Genomic DNA, 27,902 nt, shown 5'->3' with positions numbered 1-27,902 from the left:
AGAGGGAGCGTTATTTGGAATTTTAAGCGTAAAAACAGTCTGCAATCTTTTAAGTAAAGTGTGATATTTAACATACTTTTAGTCTTAAGATGTGCCTTTTACCAATTTCGGTATTAGGGTCGTCTAGATTGTTTTCGCAGTTGTGGTCGTCCAATTATTTGGTGCGCCAAGAAATCAAAAAGTCATAAGTGGTGCAGATCCTTGATGACGCGCATTAAGACGTTTATCATTATTTTAAAGAATTTAAAGTTTTACAAGAACCTCCTGGAGCGTGGATCTGTGTTTTACGATATATAGAATAGAATGCAACGCAACCATTGAATATGTTCATGGTCATCCAAGAAAACCCTTGTAAACGCATTAAGAACTACACGCGTAACCAGAGATCTACCGGCTTGTTTGAAAAGTTATACATGTCTTTTATGGTACGTAGAATAGAATGCGCCCATTACATGCGTAACATTCGTAGGCAGAGATATATTAGCCTATTTCAAATTTTGTATTTGTCCTTTGTGGTCCATAGAATTGAATGCGTTCATGGCATATGATAATGGTCATCCTAGAGATTTATGGAATAAGACTTCTAGACTTACACGAGTAACTAAAAGGCCTTAAACTTGTTTAAAATATGGTACATGATCGTTGCGATATTAGCCCGTTTTCTGCCTTACGTTCTTGACTTGACCTTACGTTATCTCGTTCCACTTTATTCGCATTAAGAACGCAAAAAGAACTACTCAGAATGCAATCATATAACAAGAAGCAGGCACACAACTTGTCTATTCCTCAACAACTGCCTCCATTACGGATGTGTGTTGGGTTAATCAAATTCATCTAGAAATTCCCCCAGAAATTCCTTCGAGAGTTCCTCCCGGAGTTCCTCCGGAATTTCCTTCAGGAATTCCTCCAAAAGTTCCTCCAGAAATTCTTCCGGTAGTTCCTTCAGAAATTCCTCCAGTAGTTACTTCAGGAATTCTTCCGAAAGCTCTTCCAGGAATTCTTCCAGAAGTTTCTCCAGGGGTTCCTCCGGAAGTTGTTGCAGGAATTCCTCCGAAAGTTCTAGCATGCATTGCTCCAGAAGCTCTTCCAAGAATTCATCAGGAAGTTCCTCCAGGATTTTTTCGGAAAGTTTCAGCTAATTCCATTTCAAATTCCTCCAGTAATTTATCAGGAAGTTCCTTCAAGAATTTGTTCAATAATTCTTCGGGAAGTTCCTCCAGGGATTAGTTTGGAAGATCCTCCAGGAGTTCGTCGGGTAGCATCTCCAGGAATTCTTCGGAAAGATTCTACAATAATTCTTCCTCAAGTCCTAACAAATGTTATCCAAATCCCTCTTGCACTTCCCCAAGAATTTTCTTCAGGAATTTCTTCAGAAATTCCTCCAGGAATTTCTCCGAATGCTCGTCCAGGACTTAGTTTAAATGTTTTTCCAGAAATTCGTCGGGAAGCTTCTACAGGTATTATTCGGAAAGAAAGGTTCTTTACAAATTCTTCCCATAATGCCTTACTAATTTCATCCAAATTCTTCCAGAAATTGCTCAAAAGTTTCTTCAAGAACTTCTACGGAAGTTCCTCCAGGATTTTCCCCGGAAGATCCTCTAAGAACTCCTCCACAAGTGCCTGTGGAAGTTCCTCTAGGAATTTCTCCTGGAGTTTCTGGATGCTTCCGAAAGTTCCTCCAGAAAATCCTCAGGAAAATCCTCCTCCATGATTTCCTCTAGAAGTTCTTGCAAATGTTCCTTCGGAAGCTTTTCCAAGAATTCTTCCGTAGGTTCCACCAGAATTCCTCCAGGAATTCCTCGGAAAGTTCCTTCAAGAATTCTTCTTGGAATTCCAACAAAAGAGAAAAACTTTAAGAATGGAAACGCATGTAAAAACCCAACTTAATTCACCGAGAAGTGATACTGCCTTTCTCGCACTTAGCCAAGACACCAACCTTATATGGTGCTAATATGGTTCGATGTACCATTTTCTTCAGAACTTTTGAACGCATTGTTCGATCGTTATAAAATTCAATAGTGATCAACTAGGCTTTGTTGGGGAGTCCCGTAGCGTAGTTGGCTACACGTTCGCCTTACAAGCGAATGGTCATGGGTTCGATTCCCAGCCCCTCCACCAAACCCTCGTCAGTCGCCGGATGCGCAGCCTATGCGGTGGCGTATTGGGGTGCGCGCCTTACCGATACGGCTGCCTGATGACGACTGACAACATGTTCTTCTCGGAGGCATTCCTCCAACGTTACCCTGATAAATGGCAACCGGACAAGGCAACGATCATTGGATACACGACATGGACAAAACGCGCACAATGGACTCACGATGAGATGGACCAGCAACGACAACAACAATGAATAATGGAAAAATCTAAAAATAGTTTTGGTGTGGATTCTGGCTGCAGAATACCACACTAGGGCAACGATGGTATTTTGGACATCCGAACATACTCCGGACCCCTGGCCGTATTTTGTTTATTTTGTTTTCATAAATATGGTTCGAAATGTGATAATGAACGAGGCAAAACAGACACATGATTCCTATTTATTCAACAAACGCTAAGTAGAAAAACACGCAAAATACAGCCAAAAGCCCAAAATACATTCAAATGTCCAAAACACATCACTTACCCTAGATCTCGGCACAGTAGCGGTTAAATAATACAGAGTGCCTATCAAATAAAGAAATGAAAAAAAAACTAGACCTTGTCCTCTGTTGAATTAAACTTGCGAGACAATCGGATCAGGATTACTATATGAAAAGTTGTCTAATGTTCTTCTTAACTTTTGTGCACACACATACACACGGACCGACAGACATGTGCTCAGCCTGTCAAGCTAAGTAGATTGGCATATAACACTATGGGTCACCGAGGCTTCTATGTATATGTGTATTATTGAAATACTCTCGGAAATTTCCACAAAAACTTTTACAGAAATTCCTTCTGAAAGTTCCCCCATTTTTTCTTTGGTACTGCACCCAACCCTAGTAGCACAGTTTAGATCGATTTTGTTGCAGCAACTCCAATGTGACTAGACTTGGTCGCATATGAGTCGCAGTGACTCGTATATGACAAGGGTGCTACTCGGGAAATTTCTGCAAATTCTGCACAAAGAAATTTCTCGGAAAATCGCATTGAAAATCTATTTTGAAATTTCCCCAGGAATTTGTTAAGGTATACTCTAAAAAAATCCCTTCATGAACTGCTCCGGTATTTTGCTCTAGGCAGAAATTATGATAGAATAGCGGGATAATTCTAATGAGTTTTTAAAAGATGTCTTCTAGTATAGGATGTGTCAAGTAGTCAGTAAAAATCGTATCGATTTGCTGTCACAATCGTACCGGTTGCTGATTGGTTGAACATGACAATCGATTACTTCGAGGGATAATAGTACCTAAACAGTACCTTATTAGTACAGGTTCCCCGGGGACTCGAGTGGTCAATTTGGATGAATCACCCCATGAGCTTATTCTAGGAACCTACAGCTCTCTTTGGTGCCTAAAGATCGACAATCGGTTAAAATTTTAGTTTTTGTGATCGTGATGAAATCATGGGTCCAAATGGACTCCAATGCACAATGTGTCCCTTTTTTGTGGCGCCTCTCCTAGAGGTCGCTGGAAGCTGATTTTCTCAGGGAGTCTTAGTTTTCGAAAGTTAGGAAAAGTCAGAATTTTTCAGATTTGTTTCGTTGCGTTACAAAGTTACAGCGGTGTTTTGGGTGTGCTTGGGTCGAAATGGACCCCAATGCACTAGGAAGCATTTTTATTCACCTTTCTGTCATTTTCGATCTTAAAGTCATATTTTCATTAGTGAAAACTTCTCTCTGTTAGTATTTCGTCTCTCTTACATAAATAATGGATGGAACGGAAAGAAAAACATTAAATTTTGATATATGATATTTGGAAAATTTTGTACCAAATTTACTTTGGCTGCACTGGAGACCAGCTCATCAAAACAACCAACCAAAAAACAACAAGGCAGTCTCAATTGACTTGTCACATGCTAGGGATGAATCGATACAAGTAAATACGAGTAAATACTCGATACTTTTGGTTCGAAACCAAGTATTTTTGGAATCGATACTTTTATACCGATACCAAGTAAGCATCGAATTGAAGAATCAATTGAGTACTCAATTCAAAATGTATTAAATATTATAAAGTTAAATAGAAACACTCGTATTTTTTCGTAAGAATCTTTTGAATGTAAGTTTTTAAATCGAATTATTACGTTCAAATATTTTTTTTTGCTACGAAAATTATTTTAAGCTTTTAGTGGAATGTATTTACTTGTCATAAGACGAGTTTGTACTATTCCATTTAATTCTACTACTTTATTGCATCTAAGTCGAGTCAAGTACGAGACACTGAAGACGGCCTTACTGTTGAGGTCGAAATACATATCAATATGTAGTCAAACGTATCCAAATAAATGTTCAGCAAAATACAGCCCCAAACAAATTTATAATGTAGATCGTCAGAGACATCCATTGCCAATTAATTGTTTCAAAATTAAATTTAACAAATCAAAACAATGATCTTCAATAAAACCAACTTTAAATCGGGAAATCCCCAAGGTCCACCTGACACCAATCTCTCAGATAGATGGAATCATCCCGACCGTGTCCCTTCCGCAACTCAATTTTGAACCAACTATTGTAAATTCATGTAGGAACAATCCTACATGGAAACTGTCACTCGTAGCTCCATAGACGATGGTATCCCCCCATTCTCACATCATCCGAATGGACGTGAATCTGCAGTGATGCGTAGCAGGTGTGTGTAAAGTGCAAACGATTGCTGCTGCATACCAACCAGCCAGCCAGAGTCGGGTTACATTTCGTTCGGCCAGGCGGCACCGAGCAAGTGCCACATGCTCCAACCGAACCGGGAGGAAATGGATCATGTCGTGCGTGCTCGGTTACAACCGAGTATTGAAATCCTCCGTAATGGATACACTCCAAGGCGACGAGTACCACCTCCTCCTAACAGACAAATGATGACGACCACCGGAGAACAGATGTTATGTGATAATGATTGGAACGGAACAATGGTGCCCGATGATGCTGCAGACTTGCGGAATGGATGGATTTCACCCGTGTGGGTTGAGTGATGAACATTGAACATGTTCCCAGGGGTTGTAATTGATTCGATAAAAGGGCTTTCAAAATGGTATGACAACTTATTGCTTCATTGCAGAAAGTGTGGTGCTTGGTGGGAGTATTCAAGCGAGATTTATTCAACGTCCAATGAGATCGATCTCCCCGAACAAGTTGTTCAAGCGTTCAAAAACAGGTTTTCAAACTTCCAACGTATGTTCTTCAAACTTCTGCAAAATTGTTAACATTTCCAAACTTACAAGTTAAACAAAGTTCCAAAGGAATTTGTACAAAGCTCCAACATACTATTCAAACAAATTGATCAATCCACAAACTTTTTGAAAAATTATCAGTCCGCAACAATTAAATTTCGATATCGATCTTGTCGACAATTTGTCTACCTTGTTTGAAAAACAAACTTACCTAACGGAGCATCCTCAATTGGTTCGTCCCATAACAAACAATTAATTTCCCATTGACACATATCAACCCTCTCGCGCTGTAAACCCGAGATAAAATTAACAGCAATTAATTTACTTTGTCGCTGATGTTGCTGCTGCTGCTGTTGTCGCTGGCGCTGATGACGGTGTAAAAATTGGCTCCATCAAAGTGACAATTTGTTTTCCGGGCTGCAAAATGTTCTCCCACGCGCTGCTGGAGGGTCCTATCCACACTAGACGGAAACAGCCCACGCGTCTCGTGTGAAACTTCCATTAATTTGTATTTTCAATTAAGAGCTGTTGCCTCGGCTGCTGCTGGGCCGTTTGTAATCGGCGACGGTTTTCGTCTAGCGGGCGTTTGTAATCCGACCGCGCGGTAGGCAAACATGGGTTGGTGTTGTTCATTGAAACAGCGAAAAAAAGTTCCATTCCGCTAGGTTCGTTCCATGTCATTATCCTTTTGAGCATCTGCGTGTGTGTGAAACTGATCGATCGCTGAAACTAGGAGAAAGAGTCGCCATGATGGCAAAGTTTGTTCGACATTTTAATTAAAATTCACTTTGGATCTGGCGCTCTTTAATTTGATACATATGAGTTGGATGTGTCGCAGCAGAAAGGAAAAACTTGTTGGCTACATGAAAGCGAGCTGCCTAGTTTCTATTTGATCTTTTCTTGTTTACCCAGTCATTATAAATACCGGGGTATGGTTATTATAAATACCAACCTGCTGACACCCAAACCCAAAGCACTTTAGTTGGAAGGCACATCAGCAACCTTCGGGTTTCCTCCTGTTTTAATAATAAAAGCTATTCACTTCCCACCGCATCTTCTCTATCGAAAGGACCAACGACGAAGCTGAAACCCACAAGCCACATTAAGCACCCAAGGAAAACATATCGATTACTGGCATTCTGTGTCTGTCTGTCGCTAGGTGATCCCTTGCGGATTATGTGGGATGTAGTTCCTTTTCCAACCAGATCGATTTGACCTACATAGTATTCAAGTGGCTAAGCATTAAGCAACCTGGGATTTCTTATTATTCGTGGTGTATGAACATATTTCTGGGATTGTGAATGAGACATTCTCAGTAGGGCGTTTTGCAATGTTGATTAATTTTCCTACTTCCAGATAATATCTCTCTACCAAATGAACGTTCCTTAGAACAATTTTGAAGTTTGATTGATTTTCATTACGGTCCGAAGACTACCATTCTCGTAAACTTCTTCATCACATTTGTCAACAAATTGCGTAATAAATAACTCTGGCTACGGATAATAAACATTTCACATAATTGCTTTTGGAAATTACTTCCAGTCCAAGGCTTCACCAGGTCTCACCATCTACGGGAAAATTGTCTTCTAGGCAGTCGATGAATATAAAATTAATTTCGTAAATTTATGCTCAAACTCGATTATCCGCTTCTTTTTTTCGTGGAAGGTGCTGTCGACTAACTTGAGTTCAATTTAATCCGTTCCATGCGGGTTATCTTTCCTGTCGACTTTTGACGGAAGAATAAGTCTCGTGCTGACTGACTGCTATTTTTTTTATTATGTTTCCATTTTTTTGCCAATCCGAAATGATTGGCACCAGTCAAAGGTAATTTTTCAATCTGCTTGGAAAAAGCTTTTCGTGTCAGGTTTTGAGGCAACCTTTGCCGAGATATTTCTAAGAATTATAAAATTGGTTTTACGCAATATTTAGACGCAAAATAAAAATTAAACAATCAAATAAATAGAATCAAAAAATAATACATACAATTAAAATCATTTATATTGAAGGAACAATCGTTCGATCGAAACAGTAAAATAATCGAAATTATGATTTCAGAGAAAAGGTCATTGGGCCAATTAGGTTACTTACCTCTACACATCATGAATCGGCCCGTGACACTCCCGAACGTCTACGTCCTTGGCGCGCACGTAGCAACACGGTGGCACCGGATCGGTGGCCGTCCGCTCGATCTCGATCTGCACGTAATCGACTCCGGCGATGGCCTGTGCCACCGCTTCCTCCACCGGGTCCACTTCGCCCAAATCGTGCCCGTACGGGGCCAGATCGTGCGGATTTTCGACCAAATGCTGCCGCAACAGTTGCAGTTCCCGCTGCTGGTGGTGCTCGACGCAACAACAGGCACAGAACGGGGCAGGTGGTGGCAGCGGCGGCGGCGGTGGGGAACGCGTTGCCACCAGGATCGGCGATCCCCTCAGACTTAAGATCTCTTCCAGGCCTTCGCAGTCGGCCACCAGGTCCACGTCGCTGGCCAGGGGACTGTGAAACCGGTGGTTCCCCACCGCAACGTCGCTGGCACTGAGCAGCGAACCGACACTGTATCGTCGGAAGCGAACCGTTTCTCCGGTGCAGGTCGTCGTCGTTCCGCTGCTGGTGGTCAGCGTTTGGGTACCGTTGGTAACTTTTGTAGCGGTGCGAATCGAGCTGAGGGCAGGCGGCGGCAGGTAGTACACCAAACACGTCACGCCCACCAAAAAGAGGAAAAAGATAAACACTATGTCGAACATGAGTAGCGAGTTCAGCGTCATCAACTGCATAGCTTAGGACACAGTACGGTGGATCGGTGGGAGGTACCCTGGGCCTGCCACCGTTGTTAGTGTTGCTGTCGCGCAGCACCGTGAGGAGTCTACACGAGGTTCGTTCACAGTTTTCGAGCGGAGGATCTTGGCTCCGAGCGTAGATCGCCACGGGCGCTGGTTGGCATTTTCGCGGAGAACATTGCGGTCACGATCACGGATGGTAGCTGACGCGTTAGTCTATGAACACAGTCGGAGTCAAATGAAAGTTTCGGCTACGTTTATTATTTGTCACGAATGTTAACTGGATTGTTAGTGCGATTAGAATCTATAAAGACGAGAGGATGTAAAATTAGTTTGGTTAGAAGGGTTCAAAGACCGTCGGCAGGAGGGTTCATCAGTACCGATTATAAAAAAACAGATGTAATTATATAGGCGAGTAAAAATGATCTACGTCTTGAATCATTTTAGGTTTCAAATTTGACTTAGCCGCATTTGCACATGTTGGACATTTTATAAAAAAAAAACGCTGCTCATTCCTCTGCTAGTTGTCCACAAAAAATAAATATAAATTTCCAAGTCCTTTCAATTTCACCAGGTAGAATCTCTCTATATATAAATTAGTTTTCATTGCGATTGAGGCTATATAACTCACGAACGGATGGACCGATTTGCAAGATTGTCTCACTAATCGATGCGTCTTGGGATCAGCTGTGTTTATATATATATGAAAAGATAAAACATTTTGATTGGAAAGTTCAACAAAATTTAAAAATACTACGTTTCAATGAGTTCTGAAGAAAACCATCAAGTTGGAACTGAGTGCGACACGCTGCAATCAAGTAAACTATTGACAGTTAAGTCGAAAAAAAAACAAACCTGAGCAAGGAAGGTTTGACTAGTATTAAATATTTTTTTCACTGGAAATAATTTTAAAATCGCAAATACATTAAATCCGCTTACACAATTAATGCATTCGTGCAAAGAAAAACATGCAAAAATATGTGTATTTTTGAGAAGTCGTACGTGAATATGAATCGCACAGCTTTCAGAATTCACGGAAAAAATATGCACAGGGTCTCCTAGCTATTTGTTCGCAAAATTAGCTTCCGAGCCTCTTGAAAGGAGGCTTCCGAGCATCTTGAAAGGAGGCTTCCATGTCACATATAAGATGCTGTAACCAAATTGGTTTAAAATATGCTCGTAGGGTCTTAACATATCATTCAACATTTGTTTGTCTTGATCGAAAAGATCACATTCAAGATTTTTAAAATTTGTTCTTTCGTCGTTTTGTTGTTTGGCCTTTTGTCCTACAGCCATTCATACACTGTGTTGGTTGTGGTAGTCACAATTGACTAGGCTTCAATTTACTTTACAATGTTATGAAAACTCATATGTGAATATGTACGTTATGTGGAAGATATTGATTTGGAAAATGTATTGGAGGTAACCACTTTCCCTTCGATGGGACTCGAACCCATGACCCTACAGTACGCTAGACTGGTGCTTTAACCAACTAAGCTACGAAGGACCTCCGTCGGCCTTCGCAACCTAGCGGCTACTGAACGAGCTCGAGATTCCCAAATAGGACGCATAGTCAAATCACTCGCAATCCATTTCTCAAGCCAATACTTCCACATGTGTATTGTACACGTCCACATTAGAGGAGCGTGAGTATTTAGAATGTCTGGCGGCTATACACATTCTTCATCAGCAACAGAATGATGTTTTATTCAGTGCCAGTAAAGCGTACATTTCTACTGCACAGCACGGCTTCTATCCAAAGCGCTCTGTTGAAACGAATTTAATAGAGTTTATTTCGCTTTGTGTTCGTACCATGGACTCCGGTGGTCAAGTTGATGCAGTTTATACGGATTTAAAAGCAGCGTTCGACCGCGTCGACCATGGAATATTGCTTGCAAAGTTAGAACAATTTGGAGTTAGTCGTTATCTAGTGTACTGGTTCAAATCATATCTGTCAAACCGTTTGCTTTCTGTGAAAATCGGTTCCAATACTTCTGGTGTACCACAAGGAAGTAATCTGGGGCCTCTCTTGTTCACGCTGTTTATCAACGAACTCTCCCGACTGCTACCTCCAGGTTGTCGTTTGTTTTATGCAGATGATGTTAAAATGTTTATGATTATAAACAGCATCGAGGATTGTGAAGAACTGCAATCGCGTGTGGATAGAATGGCGAACTGGTGCTCTGCTAATCTCCTGGCGCTCAGTATTCAAAAATGTAATGCTATTTCCTTTTACCGGAAACACAAGCCGATAGTTTTTGACTATTGTATCTCTGGTACTACCCTTGAGAGAGTGAATAAGATTAAGGATTTAGGAGTCACACTGGATCAAGACATGACATTCAAGCCGCACTATAACGACATCATCGCAAAAGCTAATCGCCAACTCGGATTCATTTTCAAAATATCTGAAGACTTTCGGGACCCTCATTGCCTAAAATCTCTATACTGCTCTCTAGTTCGTTCTATCCTTGAATTTTGTGCTGTAGTTTGGAGCCCTTATCATAGCGTCTGGATCTCAAGGCTAGAAACCGTGCAGCGTAGATTCATGCGTTATGCACTTCGGCACCTACCATGGAGGGATCCCGCTCATCTTCCCGCATATGAGGATCGATGTAGACTACTTGGTATTGACACTCTTCAAATGAGAAGGAATAGATCGCAGGTTGCCTTCGTGGCCAAAATCGCGACTGGTGAAATTGACTCTCCGGAACTTCTCATGAGATTAAATATTTATGCTCCGGAACGAACAATGCGTCAACGAGATTTCCTGCACCTTTCTCCACGTAATCGAATGTATGGCATGAATGAACCCTTCCGTGCTGCTGCGGCTGCTTTTAACAGCATTTATAGGCTATTTGATTTTAACTTACCATTGACCACCTTTTTAAGAAGATTGTAATCGTTTAATGTATACTTGTTTAAAATTTACTATATTCATTAAGACCACTAAATGTCAGATGAATCTATACAATAAACATAAACATAAACATAAACAGTACTGATCAAGTGAGGTTGTGTAAGCTGTTTGCCAGTCGGTCGTCAAGCTCAGACCCGACCGCATGAAGAATGTGTATAGCCGCCAGACATTCTAAATACTCACGCTCCTCTAATGTGGACGTGTACAATACACATGTGGAAGTATTGGCTTGAGAAATGGATTGCGAGTGATTTGACTATGCGTCCTATTTGGGAATCTCGAGCTCGTTCAGTAGCCGCTAGGTTGCGAAGGCCGACGGAGGTCCTTCGTAGCTTAGTTGGTTAAAGCACCAGTCTAGCGTACTGTAGGGTCATGGGTTCGAGTCCCATCGAAGGGAAAGTGGTTACCTCCAATACATTTTCCAAATCAATATCTTCCACATATGAGTTTTCATAACATTGTAAATTAACGTCCAAGTCGGGTGGTTTAATCCCCGGAAATAGGCAATTACCTTTGATTGAACCTTCAATTTACTGTTCACCATGTATATTATGCACAATGCAAAGCCTTAGAATCAAAAATTAAACAATTATCCAAGCCCTGTGGAACTCCAGAGGTAGCACGAACAGGAAAAGATGTTTTCCATTTAATTTTATTACTAAATCGCGATCAGTCAAATATGATTCAACCCATTTACGGAGTTAAGGATGAAATCCCATCTTTTTTAATTTGAAAAGAAGCAAAGGTATGTCAACGCGATCGAATGCTTTACTGAAATATGTGTATAGAGCCTTTACATGCTTACCTTTATCCATTGCTTCCAACGAGTATTGAACAAATTCAAGCAGATTCGTGGTAGTAGAATGATCCTTGAAGAAACCGTGTCGAGTAGATGTGATTCTGCTTTTAATTTGAGAAAAGATTTTTCTATTTCAATTTTTTTTTGGAATATGAGATGAAAAGGCTATACCACGATAATTACAAACATCCATAACTTAGGAAAGACTCCGCAGGGACATATTAAATAACCAAAACAATGGGGAACAATGAAGAGGAAAAGTATGGGAATTCCATCAGGAGCAGGGCTCTTGGACGCATCTAAACCTTTGAGTGAATCAAAAATGTCCTTTACATGGATTTGGCGAACAGTTATATCACTGGGAAAATCAGGAAAAACCTCAAAACATTTGCAATCACGGTCGGTAACATTATATGTAGTAAAAGTTTTTTGAAAAAAAATCAGATTGTATATGCTTTGCGAGTCATTGCCTGTGTTATCATTATAATAATTCATACATATTTGTTAACATATTTGAAAAAGTGTCTAGGATTAGATTTTATTTCATTCTCAGTTTTAGAGTTGTATTCATCAAAAGCCATTTTGATTGCTGAATTGAGTTGATCGCAAATACTTAGATATATGTCCATATTTTCTTGATTACTATGTTTCTTGTAAACTTTATGAGCTTTTTGCTTTCGGTTTTTCAATTTTTTTATCTCCCAAGTAAACCAAACCGGATTTTTCAAATCAAATTGGCATCTACGTTTTTCAACCGGCAATTCTTCTATTATTGTTTTCATAATTATAAATGGCTTGTCGATTCACTAAGACAAAAGTCTTCAAAAGTTATACACTGAAAGAAAATCCAGGTAACAATTTTATTGATTTTTTACATGATTAACATTATTGAGGCCTGCATTAGAAATTTTATCGAATAAACACTGTAACACTGCATTTTCACCTAAAATTGGCAATAAAATGCTATCAAAATCCGTATCTGGAATGAAATCAACATTGCGTTGATTGAAGTCACCGTATATGTGGACTTTAACTTCTGGGGGTAAGCAAGATAAAATTTGTTCGGCAGAAACGAAAAATTTATCATATATTTCTCTACGGGCATTGTTTGGTGGAAAGTACACAGATGCAAAAATATAAATTTCGTTGGCCATTGATGTTCTAACCCATACTTGCTCAAATTCTTTACTTTTTTATGAAGGAATAATTCATTCATTTATTTAGTCTACATCTATACAGATAACACTGAATCAACAATTTGACGCCACAATACACGGTTCGAGGCCGCATCTCTCCATCCTCGAATACGCCCCACGCTCGCCAAGTCGTTCTGCACCTGGTCTGCCCATCTCGCTCGCTGCGCTCCACGTCGTCTCGTACCTGCCGGATCGGAAGCGAACACCATCTTTGCAGGGTTGCTGTCCGGCATTCTTGCAACATGCCCTGCCCATCGTACCCTTCCGGCTTTAGCTACCTTCTGGATACTGGGTTCGCCGTAGAGCTGGGCGAGCTCATGGTTCATTCTTCGCCGCCACACACCGTCTTCTTGTACACCACCAAAGATGGTCCTAAGCACCCGTCTCTCGAATACCTGAGTGCTTGCAAGTCCTCCTCGAGCATTGTCCATGTTTCATGTCCGTAGAGGACTACCGGTCTTATTAACGTCTTGTACATGACACATTTGGTGCGGTGGCGAATCTTTTCGACCGCAGTTTCTTCTGGAGCCCGTAGTAGGCCCGACTTCCACAGATGATGCGCCTTCGTATTTCACGACTAACGTTGTTGTCAGCCGTTAGCAAGGATCCGAGGTAGACGAATTCCTCTACCACCTCGAAGGTATCCCCGTCTATCGTAACACTGCTTCCCAGGCGGGCCCTGTCGCGCTCGGTTCCGCCCACAAGCATGTACTTTGTCTTTGACGCATTCACCACCAGTCCAACTTTTGTTGCTTCACGTTTCAGGCGGGTGTACAGTTCTGCCACCTTTGCAAATGTTCGGCCGACAATGTCCATGTCATCCGCGAAACAAATAAATTGACTGGATCTGTTGAAAATCGTTCCTCGGCTGTTACACCCGGCTCTCCGCATGACACCTTCTAGCGCAATGTTGAACAACAGGCACGAAAGTCCATCACCTTGTCTTAGTCCCCGGCGCGATTCGAACGAACTGGAGTGTTCGCCCGAGATCTTCACACAGTTTTGCACACCATCCACCGTTGCTTTGATCAGTCTGGTAAGCTTTCCAGGGAAGCTGTTCTCGTCCATAATTTTCCATAGCTCTACGCGGTCTATACTGTCGTATGCCACCTTGAAATCAACGAACAGATGGTGCGTTGGGACCTGGTATTCACGGCATTTTTGAAGGATTTGCCGTACAGTAAAGATCTGGTCCGTTGTCGAGCGGCCGTCAACGAAGCCGGCTTGATAACTTCCCACGAACTCGTTCACTAATGGTGACAGACGACGGAAGATGATCTGGGATATCACTTTGTAGGCGGCATTAAGGATGGTGATCGCTCGAAAGTTCTCACACTCCAGTTTGTCGCCTTTCTTGTAGATGGGGCATATAACCCCTTCCTTCCACTCCTCCGGTAGCTGTTCGTTTTCCCAGATTCTGACTATCAGTTTGTGCAGGCAAGTGGCCAGCTTTTCCGGGCCCATCTTGATGAGCTCAGCTCCGATACCATCCTTACCAGCTGCTTTATTGGTCTTTAGCTGTTGAATGGCATCCTTAACTTCTCTCAAGGTGGGGGCTGGTTGGCTTCCATCGTCCGCTGAACTGACGTAGTCATCTCCTCCGCTACCTTGACTTTCATTGCCTGTACTCTCAGCGCCATTCAGATGTTCCTCGTAGTGCTGCTTCCACCTTTCGATCACCACACGTTCGTCCGTCAAGATGCTCCCATCCTTATCCCGGCACATTTCGGCTCGCGGCACGAAGCCTTTGCGGGATGCGTTGAGCTTCTGATAGAACTTGCGTGTATCTTGAGAACGGCACAGCTGTTCCATCTCCTCGCACTCCGCTTCTTCCAGGCGGCGTTTCTTCTCCTGAAAAGGTGGGTCTGCTGTCTCCGCTTCCGTCTATAATGTTCCACGTTCTGCCGGGTACCTTGCTGCAGCGCGACCGCCCGCGCTGCGTCCTTCTCCTCCAGAATCTGTCTGCACTCTTCGTCGAACCAATCGTTCCGTCGACTTCGACCCACATACCCGACGTTGTTCTCCGCTGCGTCGTTAATGGCTGCTTTGACTGTATTCCAGCAGTCCTCAAGAGGGGCCCCATCGAGCTCACCCTCTTCCGGCAACGCTGCCTCGAGATGCTGCGCGTATGCAGTGGCGACATCAGGTTGCTTCAGTCGCTCTAGGTCGTACCGCGGCGGTCGTCGGTACCGAACATTGTTGATGACGGATAGTTTTGGGCGCAGTTTAACCATCACCAGATAGTGGTCAGAGTCGATGTTAGCGCCACGATATGTCCTGACGTCGATAATGTCGGAGAAGTGCCGTCCATCAATCAGAACGTGGTCGATTTGTGATTCTGTCTGCAGTGGCGATCTCCAGGTGTACCGATACGGGAGGCTGTGTTGAAAGTAGGTGCTGCGAATGGCCATATTCTTGGAGGCGGCGAAATCAATTAGTCGTAGGCCGTTTTCGTTCGTCAGCCGGTGAGCGCTGAACTTTCCAATAGTCGGTCTAAACTCCTCCTCTTGGCCAACCTGAGCGTTCAAATCTCCTATGATGATTTTGACGTCGTGGCTTGGGCAGCTGTCGTACTCACGTTCCAGCTGCGCGTAGAATGCGTCCTTATCATCATCAGTGCTTCCGGAGTGTGGGCTATGGACGTTGATTATGCTGAAGTTAAAGAACCGGCCTTTGATCCTCAACCTGCACATTCTCTCGTTGATCGGCCACCACCCGATCACGCGCCTTTGCATGTCGCCCATCACTATGAAAGCTGTTCCCAGCTCGTGTGTGCTGCCGCAGCTCTGGTAGATGGTATGATTACCTCTAAACGTTCGCACCATTGATCCCTTCCAACAAACCTCCTGCAGCGCTACGATGCCGAATCCACGGTCCTTGAGCACATCGGCGAGTATGCGTGTGCTCCCGATGAAGTTGAGAGATTTGCAGTTCCACGAACCGAGTTTCCAATCGCTAGTCCCTTTTCGTCGCAGTGGTCTTCGCCGATGGTTCCGGTCCGTACTCTCTTGTTGATTGTTCGTTGCTTATGATTTTTAAAGGCTGGCTTGCAGGGCCTGACACCAAACCCCTAAATTTCCGGAGGACCATTCCTCCTTATTTCCGGTGGACCATGGTGCACAGTTTCACTTAGAGTCCCTTGCTGGCACTCGGACGATGATCAGCCGCCCTAACATGGAGAACAGACGCTGTTGTGAGCCGATCCTGACATGGAGAACAGACGCTCAATAAGATTTGCACCTCCGGAGAGGAGCAAACCCCCTTCCCTGTCAGCATACGACCATAGTTCCCACCGGGGTTGGTTACCCGATCTTCCCTAAGGTTGCTCGTATCCCGGCCAGCACCGCGGGGAGGTAGGGATAGGAGTTGCTGGGTAAGAGGCTAAGGACCGCGAGATGGGGTCTATTTTATTCCTTCAGGTATGAAGGAATAATGTCAGAATTAAATATTGTGGAAATCACTACTAGAACTCTCCCCCACTGATTGTTTTGCTAACAATTGATGATTGCGATCATCCCTAAAAACATTGTAATTGTTACCAAAAACTTCTTCGCTTTTGACACTATTGTCGGTAGCAGCACGTCGCAGGATGCAAGTGAAGAACATCGATATCAAAACTGCGTATCTGTATGGTAAACTCTCGGAAACCATCCACCACTCGGATACGAAACCGAAAACCTTGAAGATATAACTATCTTTTGAGATAAAACTGAAATGTTCCTTCCTACAAGTTCCCCGGGGACAATCCATAGGTCCGGGAAGCGGTCAAATCCGTCAATGGTTTATTTTATATTCATACATCGCTTTCTGATAGAAAACCATGAAAAACGAACCTCGAATGACTAGCTTTGGTGACAAAACTGAAATGTCCTTTCTAAGGGTGCCACGGGGGCACCCCAACGACTTCAGGATCCTTTTATTTTTGACGTATCAGAAGACTTTTGGAATGTAATCATATTGGAAGCTCAGGCTTTGATTAAAATGAATTTGTGGCCTTGTCCCTTTCAAAACTCCCGATCGGCACCGATTCTAAACAAATGGACATATCTCACTTGATTCTGGTCCGATTTTTAATTTCAACATATGGTTTTAATCAGAAAGAGCTCTTCTTTATGTGTGGTCACTAATATTATTCTGTTCTTAATCACAACTTATCCTAATACCCACCACAAATTTACAGTTCTGAACCTACCTTCGAAAACCCTGGAATATTCCCGGTATCCGATGGCCACGGTCAGTTCCATGACAATATGGTGGAACTACGTTAAATTTCTAGTTCAGGCATCCCTGAAATGTCAAAATCGGATAATAATTGACATAGTAACAACACATCTAATCATGCCCAAAATTCACCTATCCGAGTTATTTTGGACATCGCCTGTATGTATTTCAAGAAGGAGCCTATACGGCTTAAAACAAGCTGGAAGAATGTGGAATAAGCCGATCACCGATATTCTAAAGCAGCTTGAATACAAAGCAACCGATTTGAAAGATCTCCATCCTGAGTGTTGCCTGGCTATCGCTTGAACCAGTTGCCAGGTTAGATTTCGGTAGACTTCTTTTATTTCTTTATTGAGCCTTCGCCGCCATGAGCCTCTGGGTCTGCCTCTGCTGCGATATCCCGCTGGCTTCCAGTCTAATGCTTGTTTATAGATTTATATTTTCGCACCTACGTAAGGTGTGGCCGACCCAGCCCCACCTTCGGATCCCGAATTTTAGCTGCTATCGGTCTCCGGTGACAACGACGATGGAGCACGTTGTTTGAGATCCCAGTTGAGAGGCCACCAGGTACAGGCTCGAATTATGTACCGCAGGCATCTATTAATGAACACCTGCAGCCGTTGAGTGTTCTCCACTCATACACACAATGTTTCGCTAGCGTAGAACAGCACAGATTTCACGTTATCGTTCACCGAAGCGAAATACGTCGCACTGGCAGAAGCGAGCAAGGAGTTAATCTGGATCTATAAACTGAGGCGCGAGCTTGGCGAAGACATCCAACAACCATCGATCATCCACGAAGATAACCAGACACGAAGTACAATTTTGTTCGAGATTTGGCGAAGACAGGAGTCTTGAAGCTTCGCATGTGAACGAGGATGATGTGAGGAAACGGAGAAAGCTGGCAACGCTCACGCTGGTCCTCCGCGCGCGGAGGAGTGAGCATACCAAGGAGGAAATTTTTCCAAAACATTTGCCATGGCGCAAAATTTTAAATTTGACTTCTGGCAACGCTGCTGTTGGTTCTTTATTATGAATCGTACGACTGGCAAAAGCTTTCTGTATGATGTGGTGTGGTGTTATTCGTCGGAGAAACACATATTTAGCTGCAATTCGACTGTACGCCAAGCATATGGCGTTGAGTTGGTCGGCTCCACCCCACTACCCCGAATGCCAGTACCCTGAACGCCATTACCCCGGAGGCCACCACTCCGAATGGGACAGTACCCCGAAAACCATCACCCCGAATGTGACACTACCCTGAAATCCATTACCCCGAAAGGCAATTACCCCGAAAATGTTTCGAGTCTGTAGTATTCTATTAGCAAAGGTAAAAAAATAGAGGTACTTAGATAAATGCATTACAGATTATGTTTAATCAACTGTTTTGATTTTTCTTCTAATTAACTTCAACTGTCCTTCCTGTCATTATGATCTGGAAAAGTACTTTTCTACGAAACGGGGTAAGAGAGCCTTTTTTCAATAGAGGGAATGTTGCTTTCTTTAAATGAACGCGTTTGCTCGCTATAAGTCACACAGAAGAAATAATGCCTTCTCTAAATGAACGCGTTTGCCCGGTATAAGGCAGGTAGAGGAGATGATGCCTTTTTTAAATAAACGCATTTGGCCGGTGTTGCCGTTGGGCATATACTGTGCGTCAGATGATAGCTTGGCTAAGCCTTCAAATTACACCTGTCATCGGGAATTGTCATTGGGCAGATATTGGGAAGACAATGGAAAAAGTACGTTCTCCAATTTTTAGCTAAATCACAGTTATAGTTACCAAGACAAGGGTTTAAACACGCGCCTAACCGAATTACGTAGGTATTTCAATTATGTTGTAATTACTTAAGATAATATTAATAAATATTGCAGCTTAGAGCTGCTTCGCACCCAGATACGGAGTATGCGATCTGGTCGAAAGAATCGGCCATGAGCAGCCCTCTTTTTGTCGCCGTAACACCCGGTATAAGGCAAACAGAGGAGATGATGCCTTCTCTAAATGAACGTGCTTATACCGGATAAGGCACGCGTCTGCCCGATAGAAGACGAACTGAGATGATGCCTTCTTTAAGTCAACACAACTTCCCGAAGACAAACAAGATCTCCTTCTCTCTCTCCCATACTCACTCACTTCCTTTACCTCACTAATTATTACTCACTCACCCACTCTTATTCGTTCACCCACTCTTACTCACTCAACCACTCTTACTCAGTAGTCCACTTTTACTCAGTCATTTACTCTTAATCATTCGCTCAATCTTACTCACTTACTTACTCACTCTTACTCACTCTTGCTCACTGGCTTACTCCTACTCACTCGCTCATTCATACCACTCACTCACTCTTACTCGCTCATTCCATCTTACTTATTCACTCACTCTTACTCACTCACTCACTTTTACTCACTCACTTACTCTTACTAACTCACCACTCACCTTTATTTACTCACTCACTCACTCACTTTTATACATTCATACATGCTCTATTACTCATTCACTCACTTTTACTCACTCATTAACTCTTACTCACTCACTTTTACTCGCTCACTCTTACTCACTCATTGAGCCACTCGTCGATTCTAAGCTCTAGACTACGCTTCATCCAGAATCCATTGCTTTTACTACAGCGAGCAAGGTACAACCTAGTTGCCCTTGTAGCCATGTTGACGTGGACCGCAATTGCCTCCAACTCTCAGCATTGTGCATGAGAACGTGCAGCATAATCTTCCCCTACCCTTCAGGACTCTTGAAGGGTGCCATATGAAGTGGAACGGGATCTTACGGAGTAGGAATACTTAGTTCCATACTGCATTGAAACAGTCCCGCTTCCAATTACACCCGATTCTTTTTTACACGGGGAATGCGTTCCGTTTTTTTTTAACTATTGTGTTTATTTTAAGGCTCAGTTGTTTAATAAGAAAAACTCTACAGAGCCGAGAATCAAAGAAATAATATTTACAATACATTTTATTCAGAAGATGTTTCTGAAGGGCTTCTTCGTGAAGTCTTCTTCGGTGGTGACCGGTCTATGGGTCCCGATTCGACCGCAAATGAGTGCTCCCGTCGTTGAATCGTTGATTGCAGTTGTTTTTTCTCCTGTTCCGCTTTCAATTTTTTAACGTGGTCTGTATATCCCAGTACAGCTTTCTTCACGAACCAGATGCGATCAGTCTTATTTTTAAAGCTCATTGTTTCTGCCAGCTTTTCCCGTTCTACCATAGAATCGGGAATGGAAAATGTTTCCGTTGGTTCACTTGCACCTATCTCAGTGTCTACCTCAACCACATCATCCTCAGGAACTTCGATGACTCCGTTTCCCGTAGTAACCGCTGATGATTGTCCGGATGCTGCTTTATCAAAACCGATAACGACCCCTGAGTAGGTTTTCCTGTGCCCATCTTGCTTTTGCCTAGCTTGCTGTTCCTTCTGGTTTTTCTTTTTCCACTCTGGACACGAGTCTTTTTTATGGCCTTCCATCCTACACATGAAGCACTTGTTTCGCAGGTCTTGATAAAATATTCTTCCTTTCCAATCTGCAATTTCAATCGACGGAGGGATTTCCTTCTCCACATCGATGTATACTCCCCTCACGCCGGTGAACATATGGTCTAGACCCAAGCCTGGTGGAAACTTTTCACGAGCCATGCGTTCAACTTTCCAAGATGCACCTTCAGATCATTATCCAGTAATTCCAGCGGTAGGCCAAATACTCGAATATACTGAATATTACGACCGGCCAACGTCATGCTCACCTCCAGTGAGTTTCCACTGGAATACCGAAACTTCCTAGGTTCAATGTTCTTTTCCAATGCATCCTGCATGGCATCTTGCGAAACAAACTTTATGAACAGCGATCGATCCATCGCTGTTTTATAAACTGTTTCCATCGACGATACATCTGCATTCAATTGTTGCACAAATTCGGCAATCTCAACCCACGTCGGGCGTGGAGCGGTAGGCGGAAAGCGAAATTGGACAGTATTCACTATCATTTTGCACGTTATTGTCTTACTCGCTGAGCGCAAAGAAAGCGCAAAACAACACTGCACGGATACCGACAGCTAGTAGGTAGGTACCAAATACCAAAACGACTGTTAGCGACGAGAGCAGAAAAGCAACTGAATGCGTTCCGTGTAAGAAAAGATTTCCGTTCAATATTTGAAAATCCGTGTAAAAAAAGTTTTATGATTTCTCGACGAATCATGCAAAATAGAGCAACTTTGCAAAAATCGAGTTGAGTCGAGTCGAGTTGATCTGTCTACGCAATATTTTGTTTCATTAGATATTAAACCATCATTGGAAATATTCCGTGAAACTTTAAAAAAAAAAAAATTCACTGAGTGAATATTTGCTAAGAAATTAAATGTGGGCGAGGCGCCTCTGCGCAAACTCCTCCAAGAGTTCTTCCGGAATTTCCATCAAAAAACCAGTCCACAAAAATTCAAGAATTTTCTTGGGAGCTTACGAACGAATTGCTAACGAAAGTGACGAAGGAGCTCCTGAAAGCATTTCAGACATTAAATTTGTCCAAGAATATCTTTGAACATTCCTCAAAGTATTTTCTCAGAATTTAATCCAGGGATTTCCCAGAAAATCCTCTAGAAATTACTTCGGAGATAAATCCAGCAATTCTTTTGGAGATTTCCCAAAATTAAAAGAGCAATTCCAAGAAAATTTCGGAAATTTCTTCGGAAATTCCTTTACGAAATTTTTCAGAAGAGGAAGAATGTCCGAAGGAATTAGGAAAAATCAAAAGAATAATAATAATAATAGTAATACTGGAAGAATTTATTTAATAAATTCCTAAAATAATTACTGGAGCAATTAAAAAAAAAAGTTTTAAGGATTTCCTAAACCAAGACACAAGTATTCCTTAAGGATTTTTTTAAGGTTTTTCTAAAAGAATTTTTGAAGGAATATATTGACATATTAAAAAAAATCGCATGGTCTGCACAGTTTATGCATCGTAGGCCTTTGTAATTCGATACGGTATCAGACTAACCGATGCCCGGTTTATACTTCTCCGCCCTGCCTATCTGCGCGTTCATGTCACAAAGGACTCGGAAACTCACCACAAATTTGCCAATTAATTTTCAATGAAACTGTTGTTTATCACGATAAAATATTAAAAAAAAAAAATCTTTCCAAACCCAGTAAGAATTTTGAGCCAACCAATCCCGTTCATACATTCCCAACACGGACATCAAATTGATGTGAGTTATGGGCCTTTTAGCACACTGCTTGATTTTCTCAGTGCATCCCGAGCAGGAGAAATTGGCTCAATAATACTTAATTCTGTTATTGATACCATACTCTGTTATGAAGTAGCCCTGCATAAGAGGTAAAATACCAAAGGAATAATACCAAAAACTAATATGCACAATACTTAAGCCATAACAAACTCAGTTATTAAATTGAATTATAATACCAAATGCATAACAATTATTATTCGTTTGGTATTGAAATATTGGTATTTTTTGGTAGTTTTTGGTAGTAGTTTTTGGTATTATTTTTTGGTATTTTACCTCTTATGCAAGGCTAAATCATACCAATTTCTGTTATCGAGGTCGTCGCTCCTGCTCGGTATGAGGAGACCCGTGTTTCACGTGCGCACGCTCCATTTTTGTACGAGAATTCAATGTGAGCATAACGAAGGTGTCGGAAAGGAAGGAGTTTGGCAATGGCGGAAAGTTACAGAATCACAAGCTCGCGTCGAAGGGAGGCACTGAAGAAATGTATTCGCATGGATGACTTCTATAGCGTTTCAGCGGCAAGTCATCTAGTGGATGATGTTGGCGTTAGTAGCAGTCAAGTGGATTCTTATTTTTGTTTTGTTGCTGTCAGTCATTGGAAAAACGCATGTTTCAAAATTCATCGGTCCGGCCCAAACCACCATTTTATAGAAAAGAAAGTTGAGCCGAAATAAATCTTCTTCAAAGTGCAAATTACAAGTAACTGATGACGGCAGAAAGTTGCCGTCGGTGGCGAAATTCAAGCTTGGCGACGGCAGAAAGGTCATTGCAATCGCAGCGATGGCGTCCACCTTGCGGTCGTGGCTTATACACAACCCTTCTGATTTTTTCATCGTGCAATTCCAAGAAAATCTTGAAAATGTAAACCATGCAAACATAAATTGTTCTAATAGATTATTTAGTCAAGTGTATCTTTTTGGCTTTTGCAGAAATCAATTATGTTTATGGAATTTTATTTTAATTTATTCTTGATGAAAAACGTCTCATTATTCAAGGACACTTAATTTTGTTATCCAAAAGAAATTCTTCCAAATTTGTAAGTTTTTTTTTTTCAAATTAACGCAAAAAAAACGCAAATTAACGCAAAACACTTTGGAACACGTAGCGGCAGATTCGCGATTGCGATTAGATTCGAACAAATGATAAATCGGGCATTGGCTGTCAAGTTGCTCCTACGCTCAGTGTTCAACTCTAATGCACCACTTCACAAAATTGCTAACTACATGCCACTAGGAGAGTTCGAGTTCTCTTTACGAGTTGTACTAATTGTTACAAATGAAAGTTGAAAGCAGACAATTTAATGTTAACTCATTTGTCAACTTAAATAGCCATTTTATTGAACATTTCATGATTTCTGTAGCATCCCACATCTTCTGCTTAACTATCCAAAGTTTCCTAATGAAGCTTAATTATTCAAAATTTTCGGATTGAGGTTCTTTTCATCTCGTCATAAGACGAGTTTGTACAATCCCATTGAATTCCACCACTTAATTCAGCGACGGAAGGTAGAAAAATTAAGTGGTGGTATTCAATGGGATTGTACAAACTCGTCTTATGACAAGTGAAGACATTCCACTAAAAAGCTCAAAATAATTTTCTTAACGTTCTTTTCATATTATTTACCTCCTTTATTATTTCTTTTTTTTTGTCTTTATTAAGGAGACTTTCAGCCCTAGGCTGGCTCGTCTCCGAGATTATTATTTCTGTGAATTTTGAATTCCATCACGTTTCGTCGCGGGGACACAATCCCTTTGTCCAAATAACAGATAAACAATAAACGCGTTGTAAAAATTGTAAGACTGAGTAGCCGTTCAATAAATATAAAATGGACAAAACATTACGGGCTATTTCACTTTGTAGAACGGTCGAATGTGTTATCCATATGGAGCTCCGTGTACGTAGACTCCACAATTGAATGAAATGATAATATTTTCACCTGTTTATGTTTAAGCTGCAGAGATGATCTTCAAACAATGGCGTGCGTCGCAGTGTATAAGTAAACTCTACTTAACAAGACTTCCATGATATCATCTCGTTTGTTGTTGTATATCAAGTTTAACTTTGTTAAAGCTTACCAGGCTCCACGCTGCCCCACTTTATGGATACAGAACTGGACTGAGTGGAGGCTGTCTCGTTGCTAAACACTGACTCACAGTGAAGTTCTACAAAGGGTTCTGATAGTTCCAGGGCATTGTTCACTCGAAAGACGAATCCGAACTGGCAACCAACAACAGTCAGTAACAGAAGTGGGAAGAAGTACAAACAGAAATGACTCTCAGCAGACAGATGCAACGGGCAGTTCATAAAGCTGAAAAGCTCGGAAGCATTTGGTTGTAAATGAGTGAAAAAATTATGAACTTCGGTGGAACCTATCTGACCTGTCCAGTGATATGCGTGCAATGAATGAAACCAAGATAAGAAATTTCTAAAATTTTCAAATTGCTTCTCTGAAATTCAGATTTTTGTCAGGATGTTAAAAGGAACTCCTAATTTTAAATTAAAACAGTCATGTGACCAAGGCTATCACGATGCATTGCTTCCAAAGTTATTTTCCAACAGAGGAGGTACATTGCTCTGTGTGCTTTGCCTTAAAGATTGTAAACATAATTTCCCCTCGAAATGGACCGCCAAAAATTGTATTCAAAGTTTTTCGCGATATCATCGCTCATCGAAAAGCCATTTCTCCACCAAACCACCGCCAGATGAAACTTATTTTCCGATAAGTGTTGTTTGCTGTTCGTCAAGGTTTATGTGAGAAATCATTCATCTGCTTCATTGCATCCGAGACGGAGAAGGCAGACAAGCAGCGTAAAAACTTCCACCGAAACCCTATCGTCAAATTGTCAACCCTTTCTCGTGGAAAGTTTCCACCCACCACCACCAGCCAGCGGAGAGACGAAGGCACAAAAAATTCAAACACTGAAATGCTTTTTCCCAAGGCGTCCTCCGTTTCGGGTTGCATCCAGAAGTGCTTTCCGCCCACTGCCGTCGTATTCGATCGGAGTATATTTATTTTTCAACATAAACCATCTCCATCCAGACAACGAACCGGCGAATATCAATTGTTACGCTGTGTATAAACTGTGGAGAGTTTCGCATAAAATAATATTCTCCATAAAAAAAATCCATATTTTGAATGCAGTAGAGAAATGTTAAAAATTTCATCAAAGAATCAGAGAAAGTAATAAAAATTTGTGTAAAAATTCTATTTTTCAACTGCATCACTATTTTCTTTCATATCTTGAATTATTGGAACGCAAAAAGTACACACAACACACCTGTCGGAATCCAGCATCGTCGTCGCAAGGATATAAAGAGAGTTGATATCGTTTTGCACTCGTCGTTGTCATCGTCGTCGTTATAGACAATAGACGATGTTCCATCAATCGAGTTCCCACATTTCCCCGAGGGGCTGACGGCGTTCCACTTTATTTTTTCATTCCCACTTATTTACCCAGAAAAAAAGATAAACCCGCCATCGGATATCGTTGTCTTCTTCGATCGGTTACCTGTTGTGGATCCTGGAAACAACCCAGCGCCAGCGGAGGAATGTAATCGATTTCCACTTTTCCTGCAGCATCGAAATTGCTGATGCTGATGGAAGCGCGACGGCCGGCGGTGAAGGGTTTGTGTGTGTTTTGCCTCGATAAGTGACGTATTGCTGTTGGCAACATTGTGCACGGCTCGCGATAACACACACAATTTGCATCCTAACGACTTATTATCGGGGGTTCACTTTTCGATAAGGGGTGGGTTTGGGATAGTCATGAAGTTGGCAAATATGAGTGGCTTTTAATATATTTTTGACAAAATAATTGCAACAAAAACGTAAATCCCTCTATCACAAGCGGGTTATTTGTTTTCAGGAACAACACTCAAATTCTTGACAATCGGCCTTTAGAGAATGTTTGTATTCTTGTGGTAGTGAAGGATTTTATCATACTCATAGCATGATAAAAACATATTATTTCCAAATTGGCTTTGCTCAATTTCGATCATGTAATTCAAACTTTGGAACTTTGCATGCGGTTGGATGATTGAAGCGACCTTGCATCAATTTTACCCTTCTATGTAGGGAAAGCAACTTCGCATAATCTAACTAATTGCTACCGTTGGCTTCTTTACTTTAGAAATCATTTGAGGGTTATCGAGAGGCATGACTAAGTAGAATTTTCTTTTCATGGAAATTAAATTTGTTTCATGAAAAGCGCACAATTGTTGAGGTACCTCTTTACGGTACGGCATACTGTCGGAAGGGTGGAAGTAATTCGACCTAAAGCCGTTTAACTGACAATCACAAGGTTGAAAGTGGTTTGTCCGAATATGCCATTAGGCCGAATAAACCGAAATAGACATACGGCTGAAAAAGTCGTTTGTCCTAATAGGTAATGTGATTGAAAACGCCATTTGGCCGTACGGACATATGTAGTTTGATCGAACAGATCATTTGGCCGAAACAAAACCGTTTAGCAGAATAGGTCTTTTGGCTGAAAAAGCTGTGCGGCCGGCAGAATAGGCCAGTTGGCCGAAAGTGTCATATATCCGAAGGGCTTAGCTTAGCTTGATTGACTGTACACATCGTAGTTGCTAGTCGTGATTGACCGAAAAACAACAAATATGCACGGCTCACCAATTGAATAGTTTTCTGGGGATTAGAAAGCTATTCTCACTTTACATGACTTGGGATTCCGTTATTTCAAGACCAATAAATGATGTCAGCCACGTCATCACAGTCAATTTAGGATAAGGAGATGAACATTAGTTCGACCGACACTCATTGCTACAAGAGACAGAGGAGTCCTCTGCAGCGCCACGGGAAAGGAATTGTTGGTTAATTGAGAAGGTAATTCATGGGAAGTCACCTTGGTAAGAGACTAAATATTTATTGTGAGCGAGTTATTTTAAAGACACGAAGACGAAAACTGTGTTTCAAAATAATCGAAAGCGAAATCAATATGCTTCGTTTAATAAGCTTTTATAGCACGATCTATTCCTGTAATGTACTTCGATGCAGAAATTAGTTCTTTTTCCTTTGCGTTTTCCCGGACTAGCTGGCGTACCCAGCATCAACACGATCAATCTCTTACTAAGTTATTTTCTGTACTACGATCCAGAATTATTTTTTTCATTTAGTGTTCTTCCGAACTTGCTGCCGTGCCGTGCCTAGCACCAACAAGATCAAACCCTCACTCATTTATTTTCTGCACTTAGATGCAGAAACTATTTTTTACCTTTTCCATACAACAAATTTGTACCATACAACAATTTTGTTGACACACTTTTGGGAACTTATCATTGTCCGAACGACTCGGAACAGGTTCCATTCGACGAAGAAGCCTGTCCTATTCTTTGCTATTGTAAATTGGCCAGATCGGACTGTGGAATCAGAAGTTATGGCCAAAGATCTATTTTTAATAAGCAAAACACGCTT

General features: G+C 41.7%; 1 protein-coding gene across 6 annotated transcripts in view; it reads right to left on the bottom strand.

Annotated features, from left to right (window-relative positions):
* The window catches only part of LOC134205763 (uncharacterized), a 474,885-nt gene that overhangs the window by 173,158 nt on the left and 273,825 nt on the right, over positions 1–27,902 (bottom strand). The window contains exon 1 of one of the 6 annotated variants that reach the window (XM_062681335.1): positions 7,393–7,526. The exons of the other annotated variants lie outside the window; for them this stretch is intronic. The gene's annotated coding sequence lies outside the window, so the exon portion shown is untranslated. Of the gene's footprint in view, positions 1–7,392; positions 7,527–27,902 lie in introns of those variants that run through there. 6 annotated transcript variants of the gene reach the window in all.

This window comes from Armigeres subalbatus, chromosome 1 (assembly GCF_024139115.2).
Source record: "Armigeres subalbatus isolate Guangzhou_Male chromosome 1, GZ_Asu_2, whole genome shotgun sequence".
Taxonomy (NCBI): Eukaryota; Metazoa; Arthropoda; class Insecta; order Diptera; family Culicidae; genus Armigeres; species Armigeres subalbatus.
The sequence above is the reverse complement of the archived record's forward strand: the minus strand, read 5'-3'. Positions and strand labels throughout refer to the sequence as shown.